This window comes from Nesoenas mayeri, assembly GCF_963082525.1.
Source record: "Nesoenas mayeri genome assembly, chromosome: 3".
Lineage (NCBI taxonomy): Eukaryota > Metazoa > Chordata > Aves > Columbiformes > Columbidae > Nesoenas > Nesoenas mayeri.
This window is the reverse complement of record NC_137544.1, coordinates 10,793,472-10,809,376: the sequence shown is the minus strand read 5'-3', so window position 1 is coordinate 10,809,376 and position 15,905 is coordinate 10,793,472. Positions and strand designations below refer to the sequence as shown.

The 15,905-nt window shown below is 41.8% G+C and overlaps 1 protein-coding gene across 7 annotated transcripts in view; it reads right to left on the bottom strand.

The window, feature by feature from the left end:
• Positions 1-15,905, bottom strand: part of PUM2 (pumilio RNA binding family member 2) — a 73,986-nt gene that overhangs the window by 57,090 nt on the left and 991 nt on the right. For 6 of the 7 annotated variants that reach the window (XM_080341957.1, XM_080341959.1, XM_080341961.1 and 3 more), the window contains exon 1: positions 9,208-9,274. The exons of the other annotated variant lie outside the window; for it this stretch is intronic. The gene's annotated coding sequence lies outside the window, so the exon portion shown is untranslated. Of the gene's footprint in view, positions 1-9,207; positions 9,275-15,905 lie in introns of those variants that run through there. 7 annotated transcript variants of the gene reach the window in all.

Genomic DNA, 15,905 nt, shown 5'->3' with positions numbered 1-15,905 from the left:
TTTAAAGTTCTATTGGAAAAAGTTCCTTTAAGTATTTTAAAGGAAGATGAATGAGACCCAGGGACAGCTATTTCTGGATTAAGAAGTTTATACTTAATCCCACCAGCCAGTGACTAGATATTTGCTGCTGTTTTAATATGAAGTGTGACAATGGCCGTCTCCTGACTCCATTTAACACTCTTGGATCTGACATCTAGTATCGAGGAGCTGTGTATGCATGACCTTTCAGTTGAGCATTCAAACACTTTTGGATATCATCTCTCATGCAAATGAGTGCTCCTCTAGCCTCTGCTCTCCCTTACGCTACCAACTATTCTGTATAACCTCCCACTCTGCCAGCCAAATACTTCAACTTTCCCAAGTTTTTGCCATTTGAGTAACCACTGTCCTTCACTTTAATTTTCTGTTCCCACAGCTGAAGCAACCTTAGAACACAGACAGAATGTGAGTGTTAACAGTATCACACATTTCTGTGCCTGTTATTCTAAAATGTTCTATGAGCCAATGATTACAGTTTTGAGTCAGAACGGGTAGTTAATTTAAGACACCAACGACTCAACCACATACGTATTCATAAGATTTTTCCATCGCTGCTAAGGGCTGAATTCCATTCAAATTGCTGTGTTTGACCTTTCTTGCTCTTCTCTCAAATGTGTGTGGCACCTGCAATTTTTCCATCACAATCTTGATAATTTCCAAATCAAAATACATTAAGCATCAGTACTATAATGGAACTCCAGGATAACCCACTCGATCTTTCCCTGTGCTATTAATGGCCTCTAATGCTACTGTGTATTAATATAGAATATTTCCGCTGGAAGGGACCTCCAAGTCAAACTGCCTGACCACTTCAGGGCTGGCTAAAAGTTAAAGCATGTTATTAAGGACATAAACTGCCTTCCGACTATTGAGACTTTGCTGATAATTCCCATAGTCCATTTCTCAATAATCCCTGATGATAGACACAGACAAGCAATTCTTCCACCTTTTAACCAGGGTAAAAATTAAATATCTCACTAGACATATTTTTATCTATACTAAAGACAGTCTTGGCTTATGCTTAATAAGATGTTCAGTTCTTCTGAAGACATGCCAGATGGTTTTCAGAAGACCAAGATGTTTCCCTAGTCTTCCCAGGAATTCGTTCCTTGGAATTAATCAGGTATACTTACTACCTTATTCTGTTACTCAACTTCTTCAGCACTTCACCTAATTTGAAGATTCTTCAAAACCCATCAGTGGTTCCAGCCAAGTTGATTTGTTCCTCTTAAATTGCTCCCAACAAATCTTTTTTCAACCCACTTCTACACACCACTCAAAGAGCCAGTCAACAGCATCAGGCATCTTCTGGTACAGAAGAAAATAGATGTTTTTTGCACATTCTGTATTTACTTGAATTTATCTGTTAATGCCTCAGGTTTATACAAGTTTCTTCCCACAAGACAATAAATGAAAATGTCTTTCTGTGATCATTTTTGCTAAAAAAGCCCTGCTGAATTTACCATTTTCCATTTGCGCATGCCACTTTCTATACGTCTTAAGCTCCAACTGAATCAGCGGGTCTACGGCTTCACTGTCTTCACAAAAAAAAAAAATCATTCAGTCTTGCTGTATTTATCTAAAATGCTTTTTTATTACTTGGGCACTGTCTTACGTTCTTCAACTGTACTATGACATACTAAAATTTATGTAATATCCACATTTTTAAGATAAGCTTAGATAATGTATGTTGAATCAAAGATTTTGGTATCTTCACTTCTTATATATGTATGTATATAACTATCTGAGCAACTGGCTCTAGGTGGTACTACCTAAGCAGGGGGATTAGACCAGATGACCTCCAGAAGACCTTTCCAAACTCAGCCATTCTATGATATTTATCTACTATATTTTAATTTAATAATTTTCTTTGGATTATTTCTCTAAATGTATTAAAAAATATATATATATTCATATAACACAGAGATTCTGTCTACCCAATACTCACAGAATACAATCTCAACTCTGCAGTTTGCATTAACTTGGATTTCAGAAAATTCATTTCTTTAGTACTTATAACTCAAGAGTTGTCTATTTGGGGGGGGGGGGGGAGCAAAAAAAAAAAGCAAAATATTAACTTCTATCTTAACAAAATCCCAAAAAACATTGGTACACAGAGAACACTCAAATCAAATAACTGGAATGGAAAAGTCTCCTGATTTGTACTTGATTTTTGTTAGTTCATATCACTAAGGAAGAATGAGAGCAGTGAAAAAGGGCAGAACTGATTAGAGCAAGCTGAAAAAACACTATTTTCACTGGGGTAAGAATGCACAGCAAAGAGTACTTTTCCCTTCACTAAATCTTCATGACCTGTAAGGCCAGTGAAGCCCTTTAAAACACAAGAGAACTTGTGCATGCATCCCCCATTCAAGTTACCAGGAAACAGACAAGGTTCATGACATTTAGTTGCTGGAGGACTGCAGAAATCTTTTGAGGCACCTAACTGATTATTAAAGCTGCTGATTAAGACATGGCTCTGATTCCCACTGGGGATGGAAAGCAGGTGGCAGAAGAGAGATGCAACTGTTACTCAGCACTTACTTATCTGTAAATAATTTTATCTACACAACAGATCAACCACGGGAAGCGCTAGTGAAAACTGGCACCATTGCCTGTATAACAGTCTGAATGCTCGTAAGGAAAAGCCCAACATTTTCATACTCGGGATTTGTGTCCAAGTGGGCAAGCAGAATATTGTAGAATTTCATATTTACAGACCTGCTTTACAGTCTCTGTATAATACAGAATGTGATACAGCATGAAGCAGGATGTCATGGGAAAAGAATTTTTATTTTGCTATGTAGATCAATGTAATAGGAAGAAAATAAAAAAGCAAAACTAGAAAAAAATGCCTAAAGAAATTAAAGAATGGGAAAAAACCAGCAGAAGGAAAAAAAAAACAGACAACAAATATTCCTGCTTTTAAAGTCATAAAATTTTGTTTATTCACATTTGCTCCTGTATCTACTACATTTTTGAACACGTTCCATAAGGCCGTGGACTTGGGAAGGTGAAAAGAGTTCCCTGTGGCCTTAAAAGTGGCACAGTGCAACAGTCCTGAGGAAAAAAAGCCATTCCTATCTGAAATTCACAATGAAGTTTTTCAAGAAAAGTTAAGAAGTTGTATCAATTAAATGTTTGAGACTAAAAGTTTAAAACTGGATTTTTTTTCTTCTAGGTTACTGTCTGCAAAAGGAGAAAACTAAGTTTTGATCTACACTTAATTCTACTACTTCTATTTTAAGTGAACGTATTTTTTTTACCTGTAAGTATAACAAGAAAGACTGTGTGCTAAACCCATATTACTTGTCATAAAGACTACCAGAGGATAGTCCCTCTTGAAACTACACCAGCTACTTTGCATAAATTCAAACCTAATGATTTGATGATACTCTGATAAAAAATAGGTACTCACAGAAATACAAAATGCTTATGCAAGTTAAACAAATGGTTGAAACCAAACATTTCAAATTATTTTATGCAGTTTCAATTATAACTGCTTTAACAAAACTAGTTGCAGAGTTTGGGTTACTACAGGCTTTGAAAACATAGCTTCACTCACATGTATCTTTCTTAAAGATGTAGATGCAACACAAAACACAGGAACTATTTCAATGAAAACCACATAAACTACCTACTGAACAATCTATATGAATGCTATCTCCTGTGGGCCTGCAGCGTTTGCTGGAGTAACCACTCAACTGCTCACCAGCCTCTGGAAGAAACATCCAACGGCAGCATCACCCTGAGAACACAGACTCAGTGGTACCTGGACACTGGAAGCACCCAACACTGCAGTTGCAGGGACAGTGTGAGGAGTGCTCCCACCTCAGCTGGGCCCTGGTGTTGCTCCAGCTACTGTTTCAGCTGGGACAACCCCCACTCCAGCTTCCCCCGGGCTTCCTGATCCACATTCACATGCATCGTTCACATGCATCGTTTCTCTGGTCTCCTGCCAGGCCACTTCATTCATACGTAGGAGAGCACACAGAATGCCATGTAGAAACCAAAAAAGTCTCGATAACATAAAAGGCTTTCTCACCTATCATAAACGCTTCTCCACATTTACCCACTAAAACAATAAAAATATGATTTTAAATCATAATGGTAGCAGTTTCTTTAACATTACTACTCGGTATGATGTGTGAAAACACTAATTCCACCATGCTGCTATGGCTGATTTATACATTTGTAGGCTATGGAATGAAGTGGCACAGAAAACTAACTTACCTATCTGAACTACAGCTCATTCTTACATGCCAACCTCAGCTTTTCTTTCAAATTCATTAAACTACGTGAGATTCTAACGCAGTCATTGACACTAAACTTCTCTAATCCACAGATTTTGGGCTTTCATGAAACAAAGATTCCAGACTCAGATTAAAATGAAGTTTGTCAACTAATTTTTTAAGCATTTAAGTCTTGGCTTGAAACAAGCATAAATGAAAACAGCAAAAATCTCTCTCTGATACTGAGAAACTGCTTCGCAGGAAAAAAATACCTGTCTCTGAACACATACACTAAATGATCTCCACACATATTCTTCAACTACTATAACTGATGTATTAACAACCTTTTACTATATAAATGAACTTTTTAAGGCAAGAGGACTACATATATAAAACCCAACATATCCCCTACTATCCTAAATAAGTACTTTTTTGGGGGGTGGCAAATAACTTTCAAGTCCAGGAAATGTCTCACTTTTCACACTAACCAAGAGTGTTAAGTCCAAACAACAAAAACTCACATGTATGGAGAGCTATTCAATCAGAATAAAACACTTAGGTCTGAAGATGTAAACAAAAGAAACCACAATCCTCTAATCCTTCTACAAAATTCTACATTTTTAATCTAGCCTTATCAACTACTGAATGTCTAATCTTTAGGAAGATATATACTATAGAGATAGATACATGGTAGCAGAATTTTTTTATAATCTTGAACAATCTTGGGTTCAAGTGCAATACATAAGCCTTAAAGATACTTTGTCTTATTAATACTTACAGTAGATATTTGCTTATTGCCAAAATACCCAACTAACATCAGTTCTGCAACAATCAGACTGCATGATTAACTTATCGTTGTAGTACACCCTGAACTAAAGTTTAAGCAATATAAATTGTAATGGAAATAAACAGCAAGAAACTTGAAAAATGAGTCAAAACCAGACAGACTCGTTATTTTTAGCTCAACTACACAAAATCATCTCCAGTAAGTCTAGTTTTGTATTTAATCAATACACACATGTAAAGACTTATGGAACTAAACACACCAACCCAGCATTTAAAAATTCACTTCCCCTTTGAAAAGATTTGTGAAAAACTTCTACATGAAACTTCAGACCAGCCAAAGAAAAAAATGTACATTACTAGTTCGATACATCACTCAAAATTCTTCCTCAAAATAACATGGATGAAATCTAAGAGCAAAGTTATGAACACAGGTCTGACACAATCCTTATTTCCATTAGGATCTACATGTCTAGAGCTTTATAATGCAAAGATGACCAGACCTGTAACTGCAATTTTGCAGCAATAGCAAAAATGAAGCAAGAGGTAACCTATTTCAGAATTGTATGAAAAATTAAAGTTGAAAATAATCAAAATAACAAAAGGTACACCAGATTACTTAGTCCAGTGTACACAAGTATATGTTGTAAAAATCTGACTGCTAGAAAGGCTGAAGATGTGATATGAGCACAGTCAGTACAGGACAGAGGATCACATCACCACTCTGAAGTTCAATAAAAATAGACCAATTTTTAGAACAGCTAGCAAAAAACAGAAATACAGATTATTACAGAGATTTCTTTTGCTACATTTGAGGGTTTAACATTTCCTTCTCAGCTCCCAAGATGGTTGTCATAACCTCTTCAGACATCTTTCTTCAACATGTTTACAACTGTTCTTAAATAGCTATGTTTCAGGAAAAAAAATCTGTTAACCAATAATGAAATATAATCTTTAAAGATATTGCTAGAGACGACATCTGGTCTTTATTTGTAAGCTAAACATTTCACATACCAGCCTGAAAACCTCTTGCCTACTACTCTGAAAGTCACAGCAGGTATTTTGAGTGGGATTCAAACTAAATCTTGCTATAAAGTTTCCATATGTAAGCCATTAGTATAAAATAAATTTTACATAACTTGTTTGAAATTACACCCAAGCAGCTAGAACTAAATACGTTCACATGTTTTGATGTCATTTAAAACTCTTTTCCACAACATAACTGTGAAGTGCCTCCAACTTCCCTATTAAAAGCACTATAAAACTGGTATTTGTTGCTACAGTAGGAGAAAAATGAGCTTTTAAACTAAAGACTTCTTGTCCCATTTCTGAGAGAAGAGCCTGGGCAGTGGCTTTGTAACAACACTGGAATGGTTGCATTGTGCAGAATAATCAAGATAACAGCTATGTTATGGGTGAGGAAAATTCACATTAAATTAAATTCACATTAAAAGCATTTTCAACTAAATTTATAGAAAAGGAGAGATTGATAACTCTCATACCCATATTTATAATACAAATGATGAGAGTTATTTATAAAACATGTCTACTCCGCAGTTTTATTTTGCCTCCTTTACAGATTTTCTATTAGAAACTTTTTGTAAGAAAATATGATGTATTAATGCTTGTTTCACAGAAGATTCCCAAACCAGAGAGAATTTAACATTCAAGAGAATCCAGGTTTCTTTCTACTGCAATGGACAGTGAAATTTTACATAGTTCCACATTCAAAAATACGCATGAAGATATACAAGCAGTAATTCAAACCATCCACTAGATTACTTGCTTCTGTGTATAAGAACTTGGTTTAATAATTTTAAAAACCACTGCATAGAGGAAAAAAATAAAGTTTTCAAGGAGAATGCTTTTAGAAAATTCTACATATACTGATTATTCAACGCACACTCACCTATCACTAAATCAAGAGGGAAAAATATCTAAAAATGAACTAGAAGGCACTGTTGAAAATCAGATCTAGTTCACAGTATTCAACAAGCTGATGTCCTGTTAACACACTTGCCCCAAACATTTGCAATATCTAGCCCAATAACAACACTGCAAAGAAACATCTGAGAGAACAAATCTTGAGAAAAACGTGCACATAAAGTTTTCAATGTGCACTACAATCCCACATAAGATTAAATATATACTGTGGTAATAAGAGGTATCTTCTCATCAAAAGACAGACAAGTCCAACTTTTTCAGCCAACAGCTTCTTGTACCACGAGCTCAGTCAGGACACCAGAAATTATTATAATGGCCTCAGCACTGTGCTAATATCCCTAACATAGAAAAGAAATATTAGGTACTACAGAGTGATATTGGAAAAAAAAAAAAGGATCATTGCTTATTAATGCAGAAAAAATACTATTCAAATAACATGGACTTTCCTACGTGCAATATCCACATAATAAACTGCACTATCAAGCAGTTTCTCACATGTATTTACCTACTAACCAATCTGCTGGGACAAATTCCAAATTTTCAACTCTCTGAACTCTTCAGAAAACTATGAGGTGATTTAGTGTTATTTCTGCACAAAAAACCCAAACTACACCACAACTAAATTATCATTTCCCTCTTTATTCAAGTTTCCTTCTGCCACCTACCTAACATATTTATATTCGTATTGACACCAAATGACTTGTAGACCAGAGGGAGGTAGACAGTAATTCTCTCAGCTTCTCAAAAAAACTGCAACTGTTGTTAAGACTTGGTTTTAAACCTAGACATGGCTAAATATAACAAAATACTGTTTTATATGTAAAAATGGCAATATAGGGTAGTAATTATATTTCAAATGTATTCATATGCCACATACCTGAAGAGTTATACTATCAACTCATGGTAATTAAAAAAAGCCTGATCTCTCAGTTGAGACGTAACAAAGAGTTCAGTAAAAGAGAAGCTAAAATAAATTCCTAAGTATTTTTGTAACAGGTAGCACAGAAGTGACCAACAATTACACGATATAAGAAGTTTTACCAATTCTCATTTGCAATGACCTATATAGCTCATGAACAGCCACATGACTCAGAAAAAAGCATCCCAAAATCAGCTGATTTAACCTCTTTACCACATCACATATAAAACATGCTACACGTTTTGGTGTTAAGCCATCTTGCTTCAAACACTAGGCCAGAATAATATCAAGAGTCCTGAGTATATTAATTTTCTCTCAAGGAATTAGAGTCTGAGGTTATGAAATACATGAAAGAGAACAATGCCAAAAAAAAAAAAAAAAATCTTTGCACAATGACTGCCAAGGAGATTAAAAACCAAACTGTTAGTTGTAAGCAAGATCCACTCAGGGCAGCTGGCATTTTTCTCAACTTTTTGTTATTGTTGTCTGTGCAGACACGTTTGAAGAAAAATTAAAACCTAACACTTCATTGTGTGGCACCAACTACCAAAAAAGCATTTGGCGTTCTCGCTCCACCCTCAGAAAGCAGTCATTATCCTTAAGAGCACTAAGAAAAGAATAATACAAGTTTTTCACGCTTTTGGTCCGTTTAAACAAAGCCCGTTTCACCCAAATTCCGCACTGAACTGTCCGCGGGGCTGCCGGAACGAGGCCCCCAGGCCCCCCAGCCCATTGTAACCCCGCCGTGTCCCCGCCCCCAGGCCTGCCCCGGACTCCGCTCACCCTCAGGCGTGTGCGCGCCCGGCTCCGCTCCCCCCGCACCCCCGACCGCCTCCCAAGGCCCTGGCCCCGGGCCCCCCACCGCAAAACCCGCTGGGAAGGAACTGCTCCCCGAGTCCCCGCTCCGCTCGGCTCGCCGAGAGCACAAAGCCGCCGCCCCCCCGGCCTCCGCCTCCCTCACGCCGCCGCCGCCGCCGCCGCCTCCCCTCCCGGCGCTCCCTCCCCACCTCGGCGCCGCTCCCCGGCGAGCCGGGAGGACACAAAGGCGGCGAGGCGCGGGCGGCCGCCGAGCAGGCCCTGCGCCGCCCGGTGACCTGCCACAACATGGCCCCCTCCCGCCCTCCTCCTACCCTGCCTCTCCCCTCCCCTCCCTCGGCGCGCAGCCAAGGCCGGAGACAAAAGGGGGCTGGGAGAAGGGGGGGTGGCTGGAAGCAGCGCGGGGGGGGCGGCCCGCCCGCCCGCTCCGCCCGCGGCCCAGCCAGCGCGGTCCCGGCCCCCGAGGATACTCACGGGCTGGCTGGCGGCGCTGCTCGCTGCGATGGAGCCGGAGCGGGCCCTGGGACACCCCTGCCCGCCCGCCGGCCCACCGCCACCGCCCCCCCCCCCGCCTCCGCCTCCTCCTCCCTCTCGGCGGCTCTCCTTCCTGCCTCCCCGCCCCCCCTTCGGCCGCGAGGGGCTCACAACAACATGGCGGGAGGGCGAGCCCGGCGCGCACGGAGGGAGAGGGAGAGGGACAGCGAGAGCGCGGCAAACCTCCCCCCGCCGCCGCTCGCCCCTGCCGCCGCCACAGCGCATGCGCGCCCCAGCCCGGCAGGGACAAGGAGGCGGTGGCCCCGGCCCCTTCCGCCCGCACCGCGCATGCGCCGCCGCCCCGAGAGCGCCCGCCTTCCCCCGCCCGGCAGCGCGGGCGGGCGGTGGGGCCGGGCCGTGCGTTCCCCTCCCGCCCGCCGCACACTCCGGGCAAAACACGGCTCTTCTGGGCGGTTTTTTGTCCCTCACTTTCGTTTTTCGCCGCCGGGGCGGGGTGGCGGCGGGAGGCGGTGCCCGGCCGAAGGCTCTGGGCCGAGGAGACAAAGGGGAAGGCGAGGCCCGTATTTGGGGATGATACCCGGTGGCTCCTGAGGGCTTCGGTTACCTTGTTTTTACAATAAACACAAGCGCGTCACCGTAGTTATTAGTTAACTATTGTTAAGCAGATCGTTGCTGTGTGATGATTTTGGGGGAAGGAGTCCCCAATTATCTTCTTCCCTCGAGAGAGTTAAATGCGGGATATATGATCAGCTCTGGGTGTTTGCTGTTGGTGAACACAGTAAACACTGATAGTTCTTAACAGCGTCACTCAATACGAGCAAACCTGCTGATTTAGCAGCCTCTGGAAAAGAAAGGGAGCTCTGCGTTTCAAAAAATACGGATTTCACAAAGAAATCCGCTATTTTTTGCCTTTTTACCAGTTTTTAAAGGAGCCTGGTTAGCAAATACTCTGAGGGAACAGTGCACAGACGCCATCCACAGCTCAAACCTTCAGACACAACCGGGTGATCAGTCATAGATCATAGAATCGTTTTGGTTGGAAAACCATAACCTAGCTGACGCTAAACCAGGTCACTAATAGCCTCATCTGTGCATCTTTTAAACACCTCCAGGGATGGTGACTCCACCACTTGCCTGGGCAGCCTGTTCCAATGCCTGACAACTTTTTCATTCAATAATATTTTTCCTAATATCCAATCTAAACCTCCCCTGGTGCTACTTGAGGCCATTTCCTCTCATCCTATCGTTTGTTACTTGGGAGTAGAGACCAACCCTCTCCATGCTACAACCTCCTTTCAGGTAGTTGTAGACAGCGAGAAGGTCTCCCCTCAACCTCCTTTTCTCCAGGCTGAACAGCCCCAGTTCCCTCAGCTGTTCCTCATCACACTTGTGCTCCAGACCCCTCACCAGCTTCATTGCCCTTCTCTGAACTCTCTTCCAGCACCTCAATGTCTTTCCTGTAGTGAAGGGCCCGAAACTGCAGTGACTGTTCAAAACACTGTGAGCAGCCGTGTTTTCTGTCAGCAGAAAGGACATGGGCTCTGCCAGTCCCAGCAACTCATTCAAGGTACGGCAGGGAAGAGCAGGTGGGTTTGGATGCAGGAATACCATTGTACTGGTCTCTACTGGTCTGTACTGATGCTACTGTGGGCAGCAGCAGCTGAAGGGATGAGATGTGTGTGATTACCAGCCACGTTCTTAAAAAAACAGAGATGTCTCGAAGGAAAAAACCCTCACTGTTTCCAGTATTTATAGACATGGTTAAAAACATGAAAGTTCCCAGCTCCTGATAAAGATAGAAATGTTCTCCCGAGAAATGAAAATGATATATTTGGCTTAATACTAGTCAGCTAAGTGCCCAGACGCCTGCAGTCTGCTGCTGCTCGCGTGGCTAATCCTGGTGATCCCCTGTGTCCTGTCCCACTGCCACCTTTGGGCTGTCTCCAGGGAGGCTGCAGGGCTGAAAAGCCAGTTACTGGGCTGAAAAGCCAATTATTTTGCTTCCTTGAGGAGAGAAGGCCTCCAAGTCACAGCCTCCAAGTCAGCCCTTCCCGTCACACAGACGGGCTAGGGCTGAAGAAAATGCTGTTACACCCGTGGCACCCCGAACACTGACACCAGCTCTCCAGCTCAGACCCTTTGGGGGACCCTGCTTCTCCCGAATAATTCTGGTCAGTGTTTGTATAAAGCGTTAAATGTTCTGGAAGAACTCAATGTGCATTTGATAAGTATAAGCTTGAACGAATTCTACATCAGTTTGCTTCTCAGTACTGAAAAAAAACAACCTGCTCACGAAACATAAAAATGTTTAAGTGCAATTGGTTTGAGATTTGATCCGAGAAATACAATTAATCGGTTATTTTCTAAAGTATTATTCTAAAAAAAAAAAAAAAAGGAAAAAGCCCCCAAAAATTCCACCACCATACACCTCACAATTTCATAATGGCACTAAAGCTGTGGCACATGCTAAAATAGTTCAAGAAAAGTCTTCCTCTCTTACCTTTGTCCTGGGTAGAATCTTTGAAAGTACTTAATACTTAAGATAGTTTAACTTGGTAAAATTCCATTACAAAATGCTTTTCCTAGCTATTCCTATTTTTAAAGAGGCATTAACAGCTGTCTAGGCTCTGCTTACAGTCCAAACTTTTCAGATAAAATAAATTAACACAGTTTTGGTTTGGTTTGGTTTGAGTTTGTGTGTGTGTGTGTGTGAATAAGCCTCCTCAACAAAAAATACTGAACAAATACAGAGTCTACAGTTTAGAAAAGCAGCCAAGGATATGGGAAACCTGGATGCTTTTGACCTCGTCCACAGCCTTCCTATGAGACCTTGGGCAAGGTACTTAACTGAAGAGCACTCACAGAAATTGAAAGCTGCAGTCCTAACTACCTCCCTCAGCTGCTGTCTAATCCTGAAGATGTCTGCTTTTTCTAAAGCCACAAACTTCAGGACCTAAGACTCTCTATATGAAAAACATTGTCCTGCTGTGCCATCATACCCATGTCCCCCAGCAGTTTGGACAGTGCTATTAGATCTAGAAGGGTAGCAAATAATTAACCTGTATTAATTAAAACCAAGGTATTCCTCCATGGGAGTAAAAAAAACCTAGATGCGGTAGACCTTCTCAAAACATCTTCAGGAAAGATGCAGGTACCTACAAAAGGTTGCATTCTTTGAAAACAAAGTGTGCAATTCCCTTTACTCCCAGGACTGGGGAGCAGCCAGATTTGATCGATCCCTTTGCTCAAGATTCTGTTCTGTTTAATCTCTTTATCAATGATCTGGATGAGGAGATCGAGTGAACCTTTAGTAAGTTTTCAGACAACACCAAGTTGGGTGTGAGTGTTGATCTGCTGGAAGGTAGGAAGGCCATACAGAGGGATTTGGACCGGCTGGATCAGTGGGCTGAGGCCAGTTGTGTGAGATTTAACAAGGCCAAGTGCCACGTCTTGCACTTGGGTCACAACAACCACAGGCAGCACTACAGGCTTGGGGAAAAGTGGCTGGAAAGCTGCCTGGAGGAAAAGGACCTGGGGGTGTTGATTGACAGCAGCTGAACATGAGCCAGCAGTGAGCCCAGGTGGCCAAAAAGGCCAACAGCATCCTGCCTTGTATCAGGAATAGTGTGGCCAGCAGAACTAGAGAAGTCATTGTCCCCTATACTTGGCACTGGTGAGGCTCCACCTCAAATCCTGTGTTCAGTCTGGGCCCTTCACTACAGAAAAGACCTTGAGGTGCTGGAGAGAGTTCAGAGAAAGGCAACGAAGCTGGTGAGGGGTCTGGAGCACAAGTGTGATGAGGAGCGGCTGAGGGACCTGGGGCTGTTTGGCCTGGAGAAAAGGAGGCTGAGGGGAGACCTTCTCACTGTCTACAACTACCTGAAAGGAGGTTGTAGCATGGAAGGGGTTGGTCTCTTCTCCCCAGTAGCAAGCGATAGGACAAGAGGAAATGGCCTCAAGTAGCACCAGGGGAGGTTTAGGTTGGATATTATGAGAAATTTCTTTGCATAAAGGGTTCTCAGGCATTGGAACAGGCTGCCCAGGGAAGTGGTGGAGTCACCATCCCTGGAGGAGTTTAAAAGACGCATAGATGAGGTTCTCAGGGACATAGTTTAGGGGCAGATTTGTCAGTGTTAGGTTAATGGTTGGACTCGATGATCTTAAAGTCCTTTTCCAACCAAAATGATTCTATGATTCACAGGTCTGGCTTGCTTAGAGAGATTTCTGAAAATCAGCAGATGACTTTGGCTGCCCTCTGCTGCAGCTGGGCTGTTCTGCAGGGAAGAATTAAAGCTTCTACTGAATGGCCTTGCTGGCCTTACAGTCATAGAACCATAGAATGTTTTAGGTTGAAAGGGACCTTTAATAATCCCCTAGTCCAACCCCCACATCTGACTGCCCCCAATCTAATCCCCAGTCTAACAACCATTTTACTGCTTAAGAGGAGCAGTCCTAAATTGGTGAGCCTTGCTCAGTTCTCTGAAATCACAGCCGCAGTTAACTACCTACCACTTTCACAGGTTCCATGTTCTGGAGAAGGGCTATGGAATGGTGGTTTATATCCTTAGCATGCCGCTTGTTACCTACATCTCTGTAAGATATGCTTACCCAGACGTATGTTTCATGCATTTACTGGAGCAGCTCCTGTTCTGAAGTTATTAATTTTCCCATATACTGTGTAGCAGATCCAGACACCTAGTGCACAATTCTGGATTCTACTTTGTCAACAGATATACAATTAATTAGTTAAAAAATCAATGACCCTGAAATAATAGATTCACAAGACTTGCTGTTAAATGTGTTTCTGTAGGAATCGGTTGGTGTTTCATGTTTTAGGCCAGTAGTGGCTGTAATACATAGGAGTGTTTACTGAGATGAGAACTCTGGCCCGGTGGCCTAAGCGTCCCCTTTGGCTAGCTTCTCCCCAGGGCCTCAGAGAAATGTGCTTACAAGCCACAAACTCTCTGTACAGAGTGACTTTCCCATCCACTCATCCTTTTGCCCCACCATTGATTCACAAACACAGCCTCTCCCTGCCCTAACCAGTCGCTGTGCTAACTCAGCATTCACTCTTCTGTTTTATTACTTGGACCATGTAACCTGTTCATTAACACAGCTCCTCCCACATCTCATTGTACTGATGCTATTGCCTTAATTCCTACAAGCCTTACAGTTACTCCTGTCCCAACCCTCTCTGTTCCGATACAGAAACATTTGACCCACTATATGCAACTGCATCCAAACCCCAACTTTAATGTTTTAAACACACATCTTTAAGCTTTTTTTTTTCTGTATGTGGGAAGAACTTTCCTGAGTTACCTTATCACCCTTTAAATTTCCTTTTAACAACACAAAAACTAGTACAAAATTATCTTTCTTTGGTATGATTCCAGTAAAACCGTTTGACAACAGTGCACTGAAAGCCCAGTCTGCTCTATTGCTCAAAACTGTGGTACTGTTTCCATTTGTTTCCCCTACTTGTCTGTGCAACTGTAAGTTTCTTCAAGCAAGACCATCTATTCTGCTTTTTTGGTAGGTTGGTTGGTGTGTGGTTTGTTGGTTTGTTTGTTTGTTTTGTTGTTTTGGGTTTGTTTTTTGTTTTTGCTTGATTTTAGTTTCGGTTTGGGTTTGTTTTTGGTTTTGTTTTTTTTACTAGCTAGCAACTGGCATAACATACTGAGCTAATGCAAGCAAGAACTGTTCAGTTTAGGACCAACAGAAAATTCACAGGTGGATTATAGTAATTTTTGTCACTAATCCCATATTTTGACTTACTCATTACTACATTGCTGCTTTAAAACACAGGGATACTGGTTTGCCATCCAGTTACATGGTCATTGCTCCTGTAGACATGATTGGCTTTTCCAAGTAAGCTGTTCTGCAAGAGGTTTAAAGAAAATGCATGAGAAGAGACATCAGTGGACAGAGTGCCCTGCAGCACTCGTCTTCATGAACTTGTCCCAAGAAACAAGTGTCCAAGCAAGCCTGTGCTAGAATGGCAGAGAAGATGTCGGCCAAAGACTTGTTTCACCAGTGAGACGGCTTTTGTCCCTGAGTCATTCACCCCCTCTTAGGTGTCTGAGGTACAAACAAGCTTCATAAACATACCTGAGAGTCACAACCACCAGAAACAGTCCTTGTAACAGAACAAGGGTAACTAATGGCATCACTTCATGTGCATGAATGTAAATAGCTTTGGAGTGGCAAAGGCAAAGATAATGCCAGCTGGTTTTTAGATTCACATTCACTTGTTCACAACAGAGTGGATGTTGATGGTTATCTTAAGAAAAAAGCCCATGTGTCTCAACAGAAGTATGCTTTCCCTTCCAGTGCAGAATAAAGTTCCAGGAACATTTCACGCTGAAGGCAGACTGTGGCTCTTAGAACTGAAGATTGAATACTATACTCACTACAAAGAGCAAAACCTCAAAGGTGAGCATCACATTGACTCTCACTCATTTCATACTTTAAGCAGTAATGAGTAAACACTTTAATAACTAAAAAGGGAAAAAAGTTCAAGGAAATATCCCAAGCAGTGGAAGCGATCACAAGAGCTCCAAAAGGTGATATTTTTTTTGTGCGCTAAGAAGATAGTTCAGCAATAGCAGAACAAGGGAGAGTGGGAAGAAGGCTTTTTTTTTCTCTCCTGAGGAAAAATATTCTAAGAATCCTAAAAA